This window comes from Bos javanicus, chromosome 10 (genome assembly GCF_032452875.1).
Source record: "Bos javanicus breed banteng chromosome 10, ARS-OSU_banteng_1.0, whole genome shotgun sequence".
NCBI lineage: Eukaryota > Metazoa > Chordata > Mammalia > Artiodactyla > Bovidae > Bos > Bos javanicus.
In genome coordinates, this window is record NC_083877.1 from 13,693,839 (window position 1) to 13,712,820 (window position 18,982).

The 18,982-nt window shown below is 46.8% G+C and overlaps 1 long non-coding RNA gene across 6 annotated transcripts in view; it reads left to right on the top strand.

Annotated features, from left to right (window-relative positions):
- Positions 1-18,982, top strand: part of LOC133255668 (uncharacterized) — a 108,046-nt gene that overhangs the window by 30,134 nt on the left and 58,930 nt on the right. For 4 of the 6 annotated variants that reach the window (XR_009739001.1, XR_009739000.1, XR_009739002.1 and 1 more), the window contains 3 exons: positions 6,799-6,893; positions 7,492-7,717; positions 8,576-8,765. This is a non-coding gene — a long non-coding RNA (uncharacterized LOC133255668). The remainder of the gene's footprint in view (positions 1-6,798; positions 6,894-7,491; positions 7,718-8,575; positions 8,766-18,982) is intronic. The other 2 variants (XR_009739004.1, XR_009739005.1) reach the window with 2 other exon arrangements.

Below are 18,982 nucleotides of genomic sequence, written 5' to 3' on the forward strand. Positions count from 1 at the left end.
GGGGAGACAGATGAACACAAAAACAGAGCGAACAAAAAATAAAATAATTAAACAACAGAACTAGGTCCAAACATATCAATAATACCATTAAATCGAAATGGACTAAACATACCAATTAGTGAAATGATCAAAATGGATTTAAAAAGATACAATATGCTGTATATAATTATGATATAGATGGGTTAAAAGATTGAAATATGTGTACTAAAAACCACTGAACAATATTCTTTAAATGGGTAACTATATGATATGTGAAATATATTTCAATAAAGCTCTTAAAAATATTGAGATATACCATGGAAACACCAAGCAAAAGAAAGCTGGAGTGGCTATATTAATATCAAAATGGGCTTCAAAGCAAAGCAAATTACTAGGGATAAAGAGACACATTACATGACAATAAAGAGGCCAGTTCACCAGGAGGACACAGAAATCCTAAATGTGCATGCATATGATAACAGGACTCCAAAATGCATGAAGGAAAAATTGATCAAGCTGAAAGGAGAAATGGAAACTCCAAACGGAAATTTGGAAACTTCAGCTTTCCTCTCTCAGTAATTAATAGAGCAGATAAATAGAAAATGGCAAGGATATAGAAGAACTGAGCCATAAATCAGCTGGATTTAATTGAGGTTTATAGACCATTCCATCAAAATCCAGCTGAAAATAGTCTTTCCAAGTGTGCAAAGAATCTCCACTAAGAAAGACTGTATCTTGGGTCATAAAACAAGTCTTAACAAATGGATATTGAAATCATACCAAGTATGTTATTTGATTAAAATGAAATTAAACTAGAAATTTATAGCAGAACAATAACTGGAAAATCTCTAAAACTTGGAACTTAACACACTTTTAAATAACTCGTGGGTCAAAAAGAAAGTCTCGTGGGAAATTAGAAAATTTTCTGAGCTGAATGAAAATAAAACATACCAAAATTTGTGAAATGCAGTTTAAGCATTGCTTAGAGGAAAATTGATAGTATTAAATGATTATATTTCTCAAATATCTAAGCGTTCACCTTCAGAAACTAAACTAAGAGAAATATAAACCTAAAGCAAGCAGAAGGAAGGAAATAATGAAGAGCAGAATTTAGTGAAATGGTCAACAGAACAATAGAGAAAGATCAGTGTAACAAAAACTTGCTCTTTGAAAAACTGAATAAAATTGATCAAACTTTAGGTCGACCGACTAGGAAAACATATATTACCAGTATCAGGAATGAAAGATGAATTATCACAATAGACCTCACATGCATTAAAATGGTAATAAGCAAATAATAATACAAACAACTCTACAGAATAGACAACTTAGATGAAATGAGTGACATCCTTGAAAGTCACACACTACGAAAAACTCATCCAAGAAGAAAGAGGTAACATGAATAGTCCTATATTTATTAAAGAAACTGAATTTATAGTTGAATGCCATCTGAAAAATAAACTCCAGAACCAGATTTCACTGGCAAATTCTACCAAGTGATTAAAGAAGACATTAAACTGATCTTTTCACATATGCTATCTTCCAGAAAACATATGAAAGGGGAATACTTCCCAACTCATTTTTTAAACAACCAATATGCTATGTTCTTTATTATTAGTAATTCACTAATTTTTGGCTGTGCTGGATCTTCACTGCTGCACAACCTTTTCTCTAACTGCAAAGGGCACGGGCTACTCTCTGGTTACAGTGTACGGGCTGCTAACTGCAGTGGCTTCTCTTGCAGAGACAGGCTCCAGAGCACACAGGCTTTAATAGCTGCGGCTTCAGGGCTCTCGAGCACAGGCTCAGTAGTTGCGCAGTATGAGCTTAGTTGCCTGTGGCATATGGGATCTTCCCAGACCAAGGATTGAACCCATGTTTCCTGCACTGGCAGGCAGATGCTTTACCACTGAGCCACCAGGGAAGCCCCCAACTCAATTTTTGAGACTAACTTTATTTTGATGCCAAAACCAGACAAAGACAATACAAGAAAAAGAAAACTACAGGTCAGTATCCCTCAACATAGATACAGAAATCCTCGACAAAATGTTTCCTAATTGAATCCAGCAATAATGTAAAAAATAAGTGGGTCTTATCTCAGGAATGCAAGGCATTGAAGATCAATCAATGTAATTTACTATGTTAACAGTCCAAAGATGAAGAACCACATGAGCCTATCATTCAGAAAAAACATTAAATTAAATTCAACATCCAGTCATGAGCATCCATAAAGTACTTTTATAACATCCACAAAAGCTCTCATAAACTAGGAACGGGAGACTTCCTTAAACTGATAAAGGGCATATACAAAACAACCTGTATCATACCCAGTGGTAAAGACTGAATGCTTCAGGAGCAAGACAAGAATATTCGTTCTCATCATTCCTATTTAACCTTGTCCTGAAACACCTAGTCAGTACCTTAAGTCAAAACAAGAAAACAGAAGGCAGACAGGTTGGAAAGGAAGAAATAAAACTATTATATTGGCAGATGACATTTCTATGCAGAAAATCCCAAGGAATCTACAAAAACATCTAGTGCTTGTAAGAGATTTTAGCAATGCTGCAGGATACAAGATCAGCCCACAAAAAATCAATCATATTTTTACATACCAGCAGTGAACAATTGGAAACTGACATTTAAAAAACTGTACTTACAAAAAACCAAAAAACAAAAAACTGTACTTACAACAGTACCCCCAAAATGAAATAATTAGGTATAAATCTTACAAAATACTTGCAGGATCTGTGTTGAGACTGCCCCCTTTAAGGGACTTTCCTGGAAGTCTTGTGCAACATCTGCCCTCACATGGCACTGACTGTGTCACACGGGTCCCCATGGCAAGGGTGCAAGGGAGGCTGGGAAATGCTCCACAAGGACTTCATTAATTTTCACTGTTAGGATCCTGAGGGGGTTCCAAGACCACATAGGCAGAGGCTGGCAGCTTCCTCTGGGTACTTTTGGGAATGTTGTCTGTCTCAGAGTAGTTAAGAGCGATCACTAGGAAGGACATTTTTTTAGATATCTGGCTGAATGGACATGGAGAGCAGCTTCCAGTAACAGAGCTGAGGGCATAAATGTCAGATGGGCAATCAGGGGAGAGAAGAAAGAGCTGCCTGGAGGAGGAGTCACTGAGGCCTCGCGGCAGTAAGTGCTGGCTGGGCCAGGGCCCCCAGTCCGTGCCCACTAAGTCCATCGTCACAACCCCTCCTAAGGAAAATGTCCCGTGCCCCCAGGTAACCTCATTCTGTCCTGGGTTACCTTGTGCCACCCTTTGCCCTGGTCTCAGCTGATTGGACTCAAGCTTGGCACCTAACCCAGGAGCAGCCAGTTCACAGGAGGGTCAACCATTCATGTCTTACTCAAAAGATTGTCTAGCCATTCAGATTCCCTGGCCCAACTGTATGGAAAGAACTTGCAGGTGGGAGCAGAACAAAGACGTAGACACTGGAGCACTGGGGGCCAGGTCTTGTCCTGGATTCCTGTGGTCTCTCAGCAGTTTGGACCAGGGCACTCCAACTCAGATCTTCATGGACTTCCCTCCTGGCTCCTGGTACGGTCATCCCCACCACCAACCCTCTCCTTCAGAGCTGGAGGGCCTCAGCTGCTTGCAACAAACATACCAGCCCTCAGTTGTTTTAAATCAAGGTCCTCAAGCACTTCCTATAGAAATTCAGTAGATTTCAATAATAGAATAAAAGTTGAGCTTTTGAGAGTTCGTTCTGGGGAGCGTGAAACATCTGACATTGTTGTAAATATTCTTGCACATTCATTTAAAAAGTTCAGCATCAAAGACAGAATTCTTTGTGCTTGCAAGGATGAATATAAATTTTAGTAGAACACAGCAGCATGGTAAAAACAATATTCATATCCAATTAGGAAATTCATGGAGCAGAAATGAACTTGGAATCGGTGTGGTACAAATATAATTGAAACTTGGGATAAAACAAGCTGTGATGGAATATCAATTGAAGTGGAAACTGTAGTCATTTGTATGTACATATGCATACATAAAGAGTAATTACACTACAATACTTTTTTGGCATGGGTATTTAATATAAGACGTATTTCAATCTGATCACAGGGCCAGGACTAGGAAAGGAGAGGTACAAAGTTTAAGGGGGGCTTCCCAGGTGCCTCTAGCGGTGAAGAACCTGCCTTCCAGTGCATAAGAGACATAAGAGAGGCGGCGTCAACCCCTGGGTTGGGAAGATCCCCAGGAGGAGGGCATGGCAACCCACTCCAGTATTCTTGCCTGGAGAATCCCGTGGACAGAGGAGCCTGGCGGGTTACGGTCCACAGGGTTACCAACAAAGAGTTGGACACGACTGCAGTGACTGAAGCACAGAACAAAGTTTAAGGGGTAGCAAAAAACTCAATAATCGAGACAAATAGCACTTTTCTACATGCATTTTAAAAATAAAAATTAATGCAAAAACCATGATAAGTAAAATATCCAAATTTTACAGATAGGATCTGTATTATCGATTTTCTTTCTGCCTCAGGTTCCCGCATTACTAGGCAGAGCCTTGCAAAGCAGTATGTTTTCTCATTTGCTGCCTGTCATCAGTCAAATTTTTCAACTGTTTGAGCCTTTGAAGAATTACTTTGTAAATCATTTTAAGTGTTTACAATGGAATTGAACATTTTGTAAATGAATCCTCTAAATTTTGTTCAAAAGCAATTGAAAACCTTTAGTCAGAGTGTTCAACAAGCCTGCCAAAATAAACTTTAACTTTTATCAAATTTAAGGTACTGTAAGCAAAGCTTTCATCAAATTTCAGTTATTTCACACTGGAAAACATTTTCACATATCTCTCAAAAGCAAGGGAGTTGCTGAACAAATTAAGTAACTAGAGCATGAATGGTGGCCAAGATTTAATTTAGAGATTCTCAAATTTTTCTTTAGAATGCCTTCATTTGTGGGAAGACTCTTTTGATGGATTTCCTACTTAAATTGAGAAAATTTATATTTTGTACTTGGATTGAAGAGAAGACAGAAGTTTATGGTTTTGCAGCATTTATAACTGGCAAAATATTAAAAAGAATTATAAAGTCAACTTATATGAGGGTTTTATCTTTGCATAACATTTGTTAAATGTATTCTAAGTGGAAATACACTATCTGTGAAAATGTTGGGGCTGAAATAGTTAATCATTCCCACCTAAATAAATTAGAATTGAAAATATCCTCCATTTAGCAGAATCTTCTCTAAGCTTATCAGGTACCTCTGCAGAAAAAAAAAAAAAGCAACCAACTATATTCTTATTAAGAATATTGTAATTTATAGAGAAAAGAGGCCATGAAGTGTGTTAACAACTTCTTTTTTACAGTTCTTAACCACTGGACCATCAGGGAAGTCCCAGGGAATCCCAGTTTTGAAAGTACATGATGCAATCAGGAGGGCAGATGGATCAGCACTTTGTAAAACCCCAAACCCAGCTAAACTAGGATGGGGGAGACTTGTGGTATCCAGAATTGTGACCGAATGATTCCCCGTGAATTCAGACAATGAACCTGCCGTGGGTTTGCTGCAGGAACCCTTTAAGGAACAATTGAACAGAGTGACCGCTGAGGGTGGGCTGGGGCCACCCTCCCACCTGGGCCATCCACTGCTCAGCTCCCCAGCACGGGGCTCCCCAACCCTCCAGTCTTCCCTGGTCTCAGCTGGGAGGGAAAGGTGACCTTGCTGGCTGCAGCTAGGCTGCAGAGGGAGGCTTTGAGGGGACAGTGGCAGATGGCAGCTGCACACTTGACTGTGCTGGAATGCTGTGTGCATGGAGGAGCCTTAGTTACCAAGTGCCCAGCTCCACAGACTCTGCACACACCCACACGTGCACATCCCTCCTCCCTAAACGTCCTTCCACGTGTGGTAGGAAGAATAATGGCCCCCAACGATGTTCACATCCCCACTGCAGAACCTGTGAGTACCTTACTTACCTGGCAGAAAGGGACTCTGGATATGTGGTTAGGGATCCTGAGATGGGAAGGTGGTCCTGCGTTACCCAAATGGACCTAACATAGCCACAGGGTCCTTATAGAGGAAAGAAGGAGACAGGAGAGAGGTTTTTCGGTTGGCTTTGGAGATGGAGGAAGAGGCTGCAAGCCAAAGAGGGCAGGCATTCCCATTCTGGAAAATGGGAAGGACAAGGAAGCAGATTCTCTTATAGCATTCTTCAAAGGACAGAGCCCTACCAACCCATCGTGGACTTCTGACTTCCAGAACTATAGAATAAATAGTTTGTTAGTGGTAAGCCACTGTGGTATAAACCATTAAATGTTTTAATAAACCTTTTATAGTCAGCATCCAGATCAGGAAACAGAATTTTGCCAGCCCCCCCAGAACATCAGTCATTCACAAATCACCTTCCTGATTTTTGACTCATCCACATACCACTACATGCCACCTCTGGAGTTTTCCTTACAATTGTTAACATTTTTCTTTAAATATTTACACTCCTTAAATATTTAAATATTTACTTAATGAAATCTATCTGAAAAGAAACTTTCTATCGCTTTGTGGAGTGTTAAAACTATTATAATGACCCATTATTTATGGCAAGAATTGTATTTGAAAGCCAGTATAAAAATAATTGTTACCCACTTCCAGCTAGACCATTCTACCTGCTGGAGGCTCTGGACCTGATGGCTGCTCTCTCTGTGTTAAAAACGGTGGTTTATCAGGAGAATTTGAGAGGTGTTGAGGACTGATGCACACCAAGCCCAGGCTTTCACTTATATCCAGTCATAAAGATTGAAAGAAACTAGCTAATACCATTTAATGACAAATCTGCGTCTGCTCCCTCACTTATGTCCCAGGTCACCAGCATTTACCTCCACCTCATAAAAGAGCAGAGGGCTTGTTTCTGACTCCTCTCAGAGTGAGCTGCAACTCACTGGCTGTGCAAGCCCAGGTGAGTGACTTAGCTTGTCTAGGCCCTAGTTTCTTTACCAACAAGGAGTGAAAACACAGCTGATTCTTGTTATTCGGGGTAGTCATGTTCTGTAAAGTAGCTTGGAACACTGAATTAGCGTGTGTGTGTGTGTGTGTGTGCGTGCGCGCTCAGTCGCTTGGAACACTGAATTAGCGTGTGTGTGTGTGTGTGTGTGTGTGCGCGTGTGCGTGTGCGTGTGCGCGCGCGCGCTCAATCGCTTAGCTGTATCTGACTCTTTGCAACACTATGGACTATAGACTGCCGGGCTCCTCTGTCCATGAGATTTTCCAGGCAAAAATACTGGAGCAGGTTGCCATTCCCTTCTCCAGGGGATCTTCCTGCCCCAGGGATTGAACCTGCATCTCCTGCATTGGGAGATGGATTCTTTACCACTGAGTCACCTGGGAAGCCTTTTGTGAGCCTCTGATCACATTTTTTTCAGTTGATCAAACTTAACCTTGTTTTATGTGTATTTCTGCTCAGATACATTGCTTGATATATATTGTTCATTCAAAATTGACGCAACTGCTCTAACACACCTGTTTTCTCTGTAATGCACATCACAACTTTCTTGCAGTTAGAGAGCACTTCAGCACGATGTTTGGGGCCATTTGAAAGAGCTAAATCACTCACAAAAAGCACAAAATTGTGAAGAGCCCTGCACTAGATGGATCATGGAAAGGACATGTTAACAGTGTGAGCTGAAACAGGAGGGTGGAGCATCGGTCGGCTTGCTGGACTTCAGCTGGGAATTTGCATGTGGGGCCACTCTTCGAATGTCCACCAGCGACCCTGAAGGCGTGGTAAGCATTGATGGGGGTTATATATTTCTTTTTCCCCCTCTTTTATTTGTAAATATTTATTTTTTAATTGAGGGATAATTGCTTATAGAATTTTGTTTTTTTTTTCTGTCAAACCTCAACATGAATCAGCCATAGGTATACATATATTGCCTCCCTTTCGAACCTCCCTCGCATCTCCCTCCCCATCCCACCCCTATAGGTTGATACAGAGCCCTTGTTTGGGTTTCTGGAGACATACAGCAAATTCCTGTTGGCTATCTATTTTACATATGGGAATGTAAGTTTCCATGTTAGCCTCTCCACACATCTCACCCTCTCCTCCTCTCTCCCTGTGTCTATTCTCTATGTCTGTTTCTCCACTGCTGCTGCTGCTAAGTCACTTCAGTCGTGTCTGACTCTGTGTGACCCCATAGATGGCAGCCCACCAGGCTCTGCCATCCCTGGGATTCTCCAGGCAAGAACACTGGAGTGGGTCCTGCAAATAAATTCTTCAGTACCATGTATGTGCACTAGTATATGATATTTATCTTTCTCTTTCTGACTTACTTCACTCTGTATAATAGGCTCTAGGTTCATCCACCTCATTAGAATTGACTCATACGTGTTCCTTTCTTATGGCTGCGTAATATTCCATTGTGTATATGTACCACAGCTTCTTTATCCATTCATCTGTTGATGGAGATCTAGGTTGCTTCCATGTTCTAGCTATTGTAAATAGTGCTGTAATGAATAATGGGATACATTTGTCTTTTCAATTTTGGTTTGCTCAGCATATATGCCTAGGAGTGTGGTTGCTGGGTCATATGGTGCTTTTATTCCTAGTTTTTTAAGGAATCTCCATACTGTTTTCCATTGTAGCTGTATCAATTTACATTCCTACCAACAGTGCGGGAGCGGTCCCTTTTCTCCACACTACAAAGTACATTTCATTGAGCAGGAGCTTTGGCAAATCCGTGATCCATGAGCAAGGAGGATGGAGGGCAGCACCACCTGCCCTGGATCATCGCGAGTGTTAACAAGGTGACAGGCCTCCAGCAGCTTCCCCATGGTAGGTCCTCACCCCAGGGAATCTTAAAGATTGTTGTTTGTTGTGCACTGGTCCTGTGGCTTTAGCGCCTCAGACTCAGGGCAGGGAGGTACCTGCTTTCACAGTGGGGCTTCTCTGAGGCCAGGTGACAGGATGCCCAGGGAAGCCCTGCACTGAGCTGGCACTGCAAGGCTTTGTTGGATTTTCCTGTCGTACCGTTAGTTCAGCCTGAGCAGCCCGTGGGTATGCCTGCTCCTGTGCTGGGGTGGCCGAGGATGGCCAGTGAGAGGGATGAGCTGGACCCCAAGAGTGAGGGCCTCCATAAATTTTGTGCTCTGGACATCTTGCCCCTCAACCTGGTACTGGCCATGGCACCTACCTGGAAGGGTTTTCTGGAAAAGCTGGTTGAGGCCAGGTGGTGGAGGAAAGCTGGGTTTGCAGATGAGTTTTATGTTCAGGGTGATAGGGAACTATGGAGGTTTGTGGAGTGGGCCCATGAGGGGGATGAAATGCATTTTCTGAAGGTAGTTCTGGCGGTAGCATGGAAGAGGGGGGCTGGAGACAAGGGTTGGGGAGCCTGCTTAGTGGGAGGGAAAGGCCAAGGGAAGGCAGCTGCTGAGGTCTCCTGTGTCTTTCGAAGCCTCATATTTTTCCCTGAATGGTGGCTTCCGGGAGCCCCCTGATGAGGGTGGGACCAATGAATGCCGTGAGCCTGCTTGTCTCCCTGGGGCTTCATCTGCTAAAGCCGCCAAGCACGCAGACCTCCCCGGAGCTTGACAGTCATTCGTATTTGCTGAATTTTTCATTAAGAAAAATGGTCACCGAAGAGTGGTGGGTGAGTGAAGTTTCACCAGCACTCCTTGGGGTGCGAACCAGCCAAACCCAGTGGGGGTGCTTCCCTCCACAGTCTCCCACTGCACGTGTGCGCTGGCCACACGTGTGCGTGTGTGCATAGCACCCCTGAGGGCACATATGTATGTGCACACATGTCAACACTGGCAGATGGATTGATTCTAAGTGCGTAACACACATAGAAATACTGTGCACCACACCCACAGGCTGACATGACACAGCGCATCTCAGGGCTTCAGAGCCTGAAACTTACCAGGGAGTTATTAATCCTCAATTTTTCTCATCTGTAAAATGGAGATAAAAGTAGAGCCTGTCTCAGATATCTGGTGGGGTTTCCCGGGGGGTGCTAGTGGTAAAGAACCGACCTGCTAATGTAGGAGACATAAGGGACTCCGGTTTGATCCCTGGGTTGGGAAGATCCCCTGGAGCAGGAAATGGTAACCCACTCCAGTATTCTTGCCTGGAGAATCCCATGGACAGAGGAGCCTGGTGGGCTACAGTCCATGGGGTTGCAAAGAGTCGGACACGACTGAAGCTACTTAGCACCCACGCATGCACAGATATCTGCTACAAGGTTTGAGGGGATTATCCACATACAGTGTTAAGCATGGTGGCCTGGCCCGTGATAAGTGTGCCATCAGTGGTAACTGTTAGCATTTCTCATTATGCTGGTAAGGACTCCTACACTTTTATAACCTCTGCCTGGGGAAGGATTTAATGGGAGGACCTGTGGTTATCTTAGCAGCTTTTGACCACCTTTTTAAAAATATCACTTTAAAAAATTATTTATTTGTTTTTGGCTGTGCTGGGTCTTCATTGCTCCTTTGCTTGAGCTTTCTCTGGTTGCATTGCACAGGCTTCTCATTGGAGTGGCTTCTTTTTTGCAGAGCACAGGCTCTAGGCCCACGGGCTCAGTAGTTGTGGCAACTAGCAACACAGGCTAGTTGCTCCAAGGCATGTGGGATTTTCTAAGACCAGGGACTGAACCCATGTTCCCTGCATTGGCAGGCAGATTCCTATCCACTTGACCACTTACTTTTAAACTGTGCACAGTGGACTGTCAGTTTCTCACTTTGGAAACAGTAGATCTCTCATGTTAGGGGGGTGAGAATGAACTTTCATTATAAAATCCTTCAGAGAGAGGAGAAGGAAGCAGGGCTGAAAGATGAAGGGGAAGCCCAGTGGGGGAGCCGTGTCTGGTTGCAGCCCATCCTAAAGCCAGCTGCAGCTCTGTGGACCCCTCTTAAACTGTGTTCATGGCCTTCCAGCAGATTCCATTTCCTGATTAAGTAGCTTTAGTTGGATTCTGTTACCTGTAGCCTCTAGTCAAAGCTATGGTTTTTCCAGTGGTCATGTATGGATGTGACAGTTGGACTATAAAGAAAGCTGAGTGCCGAAGAATTGATACTTTTGAACTGTGGTGTTGGAGAAGATTCTTGAGAGTCCCTTTGATTGCAAGGAGATCCAACCAGTCCATCCTAAAGGAAATCAGTCCTGAATATTCATTGGAAGGACCGATACTGAGGCTGAAACTCCAATACTTTGGCCACCTGATGCTAAGAATTAACTTATTTGAAAAGATCCTTATGCTGGGAAAGATTGAAGGCAGGAGAAGGGGATGACAGAGGATGAGATGGTTGGATGGCATCACCAACTCGATGGACATGAGTTTGAGTAAGCTCTGGGAGTTGGTGATGGACAGGGAGGCCTGGCATGCTGCGGACCATGGGGTTACAAAGAGTCAGACATGACTGAGCAACTGAACTGACTGACCTGTAGCCAAAAGACGTGGCTCCTCCCTTCTCACAGCGCAACCCAGTGTGCAGAGATAGGAGGTGAGCAAGAAACAGCTGCCCCTCTGGAAGTGCTGGGGTGAGGGACTTGGAGCCTTGCTTGGCTGGGGGTGGGGTGCGAAGGGGTTTCTCCATAGAAATGTCCCCTGACGTGAGCAAGGGAGGAGGAGATGGCAGTCATAGTAGGGGACACAGCTCGTCAGATACCCGAAAGGGAGCCTGGCACTGTCTATACAGAACATCATATCTGTGTCTTTATCTGGATCACAAACATTAATAGTCCCTGCTGCCTCTCCCCTCCCGTGTTTGTGGTGGAAACAGTGATGTTGTCTCATTTCTAGGGGCAGAGCCCAAGGTTAAGACAGCCCTGCTGTTCCTTCCAGTAGCTTCCTGGAGTACACAGAACCTGGCTGAGGTGATGCTCAAGCAGCCGTCTGAGGCTGTGGAGAGAGGGGAGGAGGGGCCGCCTGTGTCCTCTCAGAGGCGATGAGGACAAGGACAGCTGGCTCTGGAGGCAACTGAAGGCTTCCCAAATGGAAGTGGGGTGGCAAAAGCACCGAGGGGAGCACTGGAGCTGGCAGAGGGAGCTGGGACTGCAGTACCCCAGAGGGAGGCTCTGGGAGAGCCTTTCTGGGCACTCAGGGCCTCTAGTGAGGGCACGAGGATGGCACTTGGCCTGGGGGAGCTGTGGTGGTCTTTCAGGAACACAGTGACCCACCCCAAGGCGGCACACCTGACCCTAATTTAAAATTGTTAATCTCTCAATCGTGTCCTACAACCCCATGGACTGTAGCCCACCAGGCTCCTCTGTTCATGGGATTTCCCAGGTAAGAATTCTGTAGTGGGTTGCCATTCCCTTCTCCAGGGGATCTTCCTGACCCAGGGATCCAACCTGGGTCTCTCACATTACAGGCAGATTCTTTACCGTCCGAGCCACCAAAAATATGTATATCTGTATGTTAGACGGAAAGAGGGAGAAGGCGAGTGATGGCTTTGTGTACCAAGTGCGTAGCACCATCTCCTTTCATTCTTTCAGCCATCCTGTGAGGTAAGTATCCTTGTCCTCATTTTTCAGATGAAGGAACAAGACTCAGGCAGGTGATGCCACCTGCCGAGGTCACAGTTAGTGACCACAGAGCTGTTACTGAGCAGGGGCTTGCATGCCTGAGGTGCGGAAAGCTGAACTCTGACCGCAGGTGCTTGCAGTGAAGTGGTTTATTTGCCAGGCGCCAAGCCAGGAGAATGGGCAGCTCATGCTCTGAAGACCCAGACTCCTCCATGGCTTTCAGGCTAGGGTTTTTAAAGACGGTGTGAGGGGTGGGGTTCTTAGGATGCATGATCAGCACGTGGGCCTTCTTCTGATTGGTTGGGGTGAGGTTACAGGAATCACAGTCTACTGGTTCGAACCAGTCTAGGGTCTAGGGCTTGTGGTCAGCATGAAGTTACCATCCTCCACCTGGGTGGGGGTCTTAGTTTCTATAGAACACAGATATGAATCAGATTGTTGTCTATATCCCTTCAGGAGGAACTAGGGGGCCTGTGATTCTGTTGTCCTAATAGTTAACTCCTTGAGTCTGCTCTTTGGAACTCAGGGAAGCCTAAGAGACTAAAGTCTAATTCTACAAACATGGAGTGGGACACGGAAGGGGCTTTTGAACCCAGGAGGGCCCTGAAGGGTGCTGCTCAGGTTTCAGTCCCCTCTTCTCTTTGATATTCTTCAATCTTGAAGGGGTAGGAAAAGAAAGATAATAAAGTTTCGGATGGAGAGATTAATTAAAGTTTCAAAATTAGAGTAAAACCACTCCAGTCCCACCCTCATCTTGCCAGCAGACCTGCTGAAACTCAGCCTGTGCTGCAGAGAGGAGCCTGTGCCCCGAGCAGCCAGGAGAAGCCTGTTAAATACTTACACGCCTTCTTTATGAGCTCAGCACCCTGGCCCCAGCCCCATAGTATTATTATCCTCACGATTCCCCACTGCTTTCCCAGACCCTGTTCACTCCTTGTTTACACAAACTTCTAGTAAGTGGAGTGGCGGAAAGAGCAGAGATCAGTCAGAAGTCTTAAGGCAAGTCTGTTAGCATCTCTCTGCCTCTCTTCCCGCATCTGGAAAATTGAGATAAAAATATTGCTTCAGCACTGAGGTTTTCCCTCTGGTTAGAGGATCATAAAGGTCGTGGTATCCTTAATAGGACATTTTTACATGCTCAGTTCCATAATACAAAGGCACATCTGTAGAAGAAAATATAACTATATATCATGTCTGCAGGATAGTATATCTTTTTTAAAAGAGACATTGAACTTAAAATCAAGAAACCGTTTCTCTCTTTTTAAATTAGTATAGTTGCCTTACACTGCTGTGTTAGTTTCTGTTGTATATTGAAGTGAATCAACCGTATGTATACATACACTCCTGCGTCTTGGACTTCCCTCCCACCACCCCATCCCACCCGTCCAGGTCACCACAGAGCTCCCTGTGCCATCAGCAGACTCTCATTAGCTATTTATTATAAACCTGGCAGTAGTAAAATGCCTACCTTTGAATTATTTTCTTGTGCCCTGGGAAAGTCTCACTATATGATGTTTTAGACAGGACCCCTGGGTCCAGCTCATCCCACAGGTGCCTGTTTGAGAACCACTGGGGTAGATGGGGACTTCCCTGGTGGCCCAGTATCTAAGACTCCGTGCTTCCAGTGCAGGGATCTGGGGTTCAATCCCTGGTCAGGGAACTCCATCTTGTGTGTTGCGATTAAGATCTGGTGCAGTCAAATAAATAAATAAAAATATTGGAGTTCCCAGGTGGCACAGTGGTAAAGAATCTGCCTGCCAATTCAGAAGATGCTGGAGATGTGAGTTCGATCCCTGGGTCAGGAAGATCCCCTGGAGGAGGAAATGGCAACCCACTCCAGTGTTCTTGGCTGGGAAATCTCATGGATAGAGGAGCCTTGGGGGGCTACAGTCCACAGCGTCGCAGAGTCGGACATGACTGAGTGAGCATGCTTGCATGAGCTGGAGATAGGAGACTAGTCCTTGCCTGTCCAGTCGCCTTGCTGTGTGATTTTGGACAAGTCACTCACCTGTTCTGGGCTTCTGTTTCTCCTGGATGCAATAAGGGGGTGAGGGTACACTAGAGACCATCTGAGGTCCTTTCCAGTTCCCGCCTTCAAGGATGGCGTCGGTTCCTCCATCTCAGTGTCACGTTCAGGATCCCACCGTCCAGGGGCAGGTGTGAACCCATCTTTTCCTCCAGTTGCCCATCTGTGCATCTGTTCTGCCCTGTGGGAAACCATACAAGAGGGTCTTGGGCCAAGGAAAGGCTGCTCTTTCCCCTCAACGGAGACCCCATCTTCCCAGTCCAGGGCCTTAAGCCCCCAAACAATTGTCTGAAGGGGATCCAGGCTATTAAAGTAATTTACATAGTAATTAACAAGGTTCCATTAGCTTATTCCTGGAGCCAGAACGCTCTGCCTCCATTTCCCTTTAGGGGTCCACGGTCCCGGGCTGGGACTAAGGTTTGCTGGGGTTTGACTGGTGGAGCAGTGAGGGGAAGAATTTTCCATGCTCACGTGTCTCAGCTCCACAGCCAGGGAAGAGAAACAATGACGATGCAAGAGCCCCAGCTGGCTGGGTAATGAGGTCTGGGGCGAAGGGATGCCTCGTGAGCACGTACGGCCTGAAACCCCAGAAAGAAAGGCAACCACAAGTCTCCTAGCCATGTGTCTGCTCTGCAGCCCAGGACCTAACCCCTCTCAGAGCTCCTTTTTCAAGATGACACACAATTTCTCATGTCCTTCTGGGCCTCCTGACAACAAATTTTATGTGTGACCACAGTAAGGTGCAAAACTTCCCTGGTTACCCTTTGAGCCTCTCAGCAACCCTGTGAGACAGATGTTATCTTCTCCATTGTGGGGATGAAGACACCTATGCCCAGAGAGGTGAGGTAACTTGTCCAGAGTCACACAGCCTGAAATAGCAGAGTGGGATGAGAACCTGGGTCCTGACATAATCCAGCTCCTGCAACTTGGCCAGTGGTTTCAAAACAACTCTGTGGAGCCCTGGGGGACTCTCAGAATGGTTTGCCTCAGGATAAGGGGTCGCTGGGAGGACTGGCAATTCTACCCATGTGTTCCCCCAGTTCAACTGGGACAATATTTACATGTTGGACATCTAGATGGGATTTTGTTTGGATTCCATAGCTAGAAAAGCTTTGAAAACCACCACACTTCTAGAAATTGTCCCAGGAAGGCACCTATCACAGGGTCACTCTCTTGAAGTGACCTCTTGCCATGGAGCTGTGTGATGTGGCAGAATGGCTCTCTGAGGTTCTGGTGTGGGGCCCCAGACTCCTGGTCTTGGTCTCTCCATCAGGCTCCCTGCAGGTTAAGCCCAGGACCCACTGCCTGCCCAGCCCCTCCTGCTCCCTCCTCCTCCCACGGGGCCTGACTGGCCTCTCTCACCAACCCCCCCACCCCCAGCAACCTTCTCCCTGCTCTATAAGAGCTTCTCTTTGGCTCCAATGTTTCTATGGCCAACCGAGGAAAAAGAAACATCAAAGATGGGGAAGGACAATGGTTCTGGGGTTTCTACCTGTTTCAAATGATTTTCCTACACTTGTCACTCAGCAAACATTCTAGAGCCATGAAAGCCAGCATCTGAGGATAAAAAAAGGTACATGAGGGGACTTCCCTCTTGGTCCAGTAGTTGAGACTCCACGCTTCCAATGTAGGGGGCCGGGGTTTCATCCCTGGTCAGGGAACTTAGCCTGCACATTGCAACTAAGACCCAGGGCAGCCCAATAAATTTTTTAAAAAGGTACAAAAGCCCAAACCTTGCCCTCAGAGAGCTATGGGGAAGACATAGTGCAGACTTGTCATAGTGGTTCCCCAGGGACAAGGCGCTGGAGAGGTGCAGTACTGGAGAGTGTCCCAGACCCCCCGTGGAGGGGGTGACTCCTGGTGGGAGAGCGTGGCGGATGTCGAGGAAGAAGAAGCCTGGAGAAGCCTGAGCTCTTTGAAGGTGGAGGAGGAGTTGGCTGTGGGGGAGGGAGGGGAGCACCGTCTCACTAGAGGGGGCGGCACGTGTTGGGGCTCGAGGCAGGCAAACTGAGGGCCTCTTGTGTGGTTTCACCTCTGTGTGTGATGTGGAGTGGAGGAGAGGGGCCTGGGGCGATGAGGGGGCCACCTGGTCAAGGTGCTGAGGGAGGGGCCGAGGCCCTCAGGCTGTGGCCCACTCGCTTCTGTAGTTCTGCAGGACCCCTGTGCTCAGGGCTTCCAAGGGGTCACTTAGGGCCGTGGCCACCAGGGAACTCGTAACCCAGGGGCTCCCCACCTTGGTGCCCGACTGCCCCTGGGCGCTGGGCCTGACCTCCTGAGCCTTGCTCCCGGCTAGAGGCGGGTCTAGTTGGATGTGTCACGGCTGCTCTCCTGAGACCTGGGGACGAAGTGGGAAGGTCATCACTAGGGAGACAGCGGCTCCCCTTTGTGGGCCTCGATCCCTCCTGCTATGCAATAATGGGGTTGTCACGAATAATGGCCAAAGCCCCTTCTGGCCTGGATTCCTCCTTTCAGACAAGGAAAAGTGTTCAGTTTGGCTCCCCCCAAGAAGTGGAGCACCAAGTGGGATTTGAGTGCAGGTAGGGGGAGGAGGGCACAGCAACCCACTCCAGTATCGTGCCTGGAGAATCCCGTGGACAGAGGAGCCTGGCGGGCTGCAGTCCATGGGTCGCAGAGTTGGGCAAGACTGAGCACACACATGCACACAGGTTATTTGGGAGGTGATCTCAGGAAGCACCAGTGGGGTCGTAAGAGGGGGAAGGGAAGGAGAGAACACGGGGTGCTTGATGAGCAGAGGATCCTGTGGGTAGTCAGGGCTCCAGTAACGCACACCTGCAGAGTTGTCCTGGTGAAGGGGATGGGACGTGGGCTCTTTATCCCCCACTCCTGTCTCTTGTAGAGGGCTGCTCCTGCACTCCTGACCTGCCCCACCCGTCGATGCTGCATCCTTCTGCAGCCAGAGGGGGCCTTCGGGCAGAGAGTGGCAGAGGCTGCAAGAAGAAGCCACTGACATGATGGCCATGGCGCACAGCAGGACAACACTCATGTGGACAGTGTGTTCTGCAGAAACCAAGACCTAAAGGGACTGAAGTGACGTCCTGGATCCCACTGTGAGTTAGGCTGGACCGAGGGTGCTTTCTGCCACACATCCCTCCCTCCACCACCTCCCTGTGGTCAGGTCTGTGACTCATCCTTGCCCCTCTTCCTTCACATGGTTTAATAAGAAAACTTTGGTGGCAGATACAGCAGTACCTTGAAAAACATCGATTGGTTTAAATCTATGAAACTTTGGAGCCCGTCTCTGAAAAAGCCCCTCTCAGAAAAAGACCTTCTCTCCGTCTTTGCATCCCCGTCTCTGCACGTGGTAGGTCCTTTGTACACAAAGGATGAGCTGAAGTTTGGGTCATTTGTGTAGAACGGGGTGATGCTTATGTCTTTATGACTCTCAGTTCCCAGTTTGAAAAATTGTCATGGGATGCCAGCATGCTAACATCCTAGGCTCATCGTATTAGATGTTCAGCAGGATGCGTGGCACCTAGGGGCTCAACAGCAGTCTGGACTGCTGAAGAACAGATAGAAAGTCACATAAGCTGTTACCCCAAAGGAAGGGGTGGTCACTGTGCGAGCCGGCAAGACACATCATGAGTAGGACCATCATGAGCCCAGGGATCACGTTTCATGCCCCCCCAACCCCTGCAGGACACCCTCGCCTCCCCAAACCCGCCCAACTGCAAGTCTGAGGTTAGGGGTCAGGGTGCCCCCTCCCAGCTGCACATTCTCGCATCCCTGAAGCTCTGAGTCAGGTTTCCCGCCTCCTGCGATTTCACAGCTCCCCGCCGGCCAAGCTGTTTTGCAGACCCAAGTTGGTAATGACAGATTCTTCTCTCCTGGCCCTCCACTGGTGAAACCACGGAAAGTATTTGAAACACGCAGCCCCGGGAATGTGCAAGCTTCCATTCGCTGGGCTTGGCAAGGACCAACAGTTTCTCAGCCAGCACTTTTGACTAAGACTTGAACGGCTCAGGTTTCCCAGGAGCTCCTCAGCTCAGTTTTTCAACAGCATTTATACTTTTTTTTTCCACCCCTCCTTCAGCACATTAACCCTAAAGTAGGTTCTGGATCCTCCAATCCCTGGAAGCATGGCTTTCTCTGTTACAGGCACGGTTGTGGATGGGCCACAGGAGAGCTGGCCTCGGCCTGGGAGGGGAATCTCCTGCCCACCAGGGCTGCTTGGGCCTGGACAGCGTGAATCAGAGGGTTCTCTGCTGAAAGGGATCCCTGGAGGACTTCCAGATTTTCTGCCTCCAGAGAGATCTGGTTAACCTATTCCAGGCCTCTGTAACTTTGATTTTAAAATATCCTCCCCTGGGGTTGAAGGAAGGGAGAGAGGGTGGAAAGATCACAGAATGTGGACCTAGATACACCTACGTGTCAACGGCACATCTCCTCCCTTTGGAGTTTCATCATCTGTAAAATGGCAGTAATAATAACCATCTCAGGTTATGGTGAGGTTTATTTATTTTTAAAATTTATAGATTTTGGC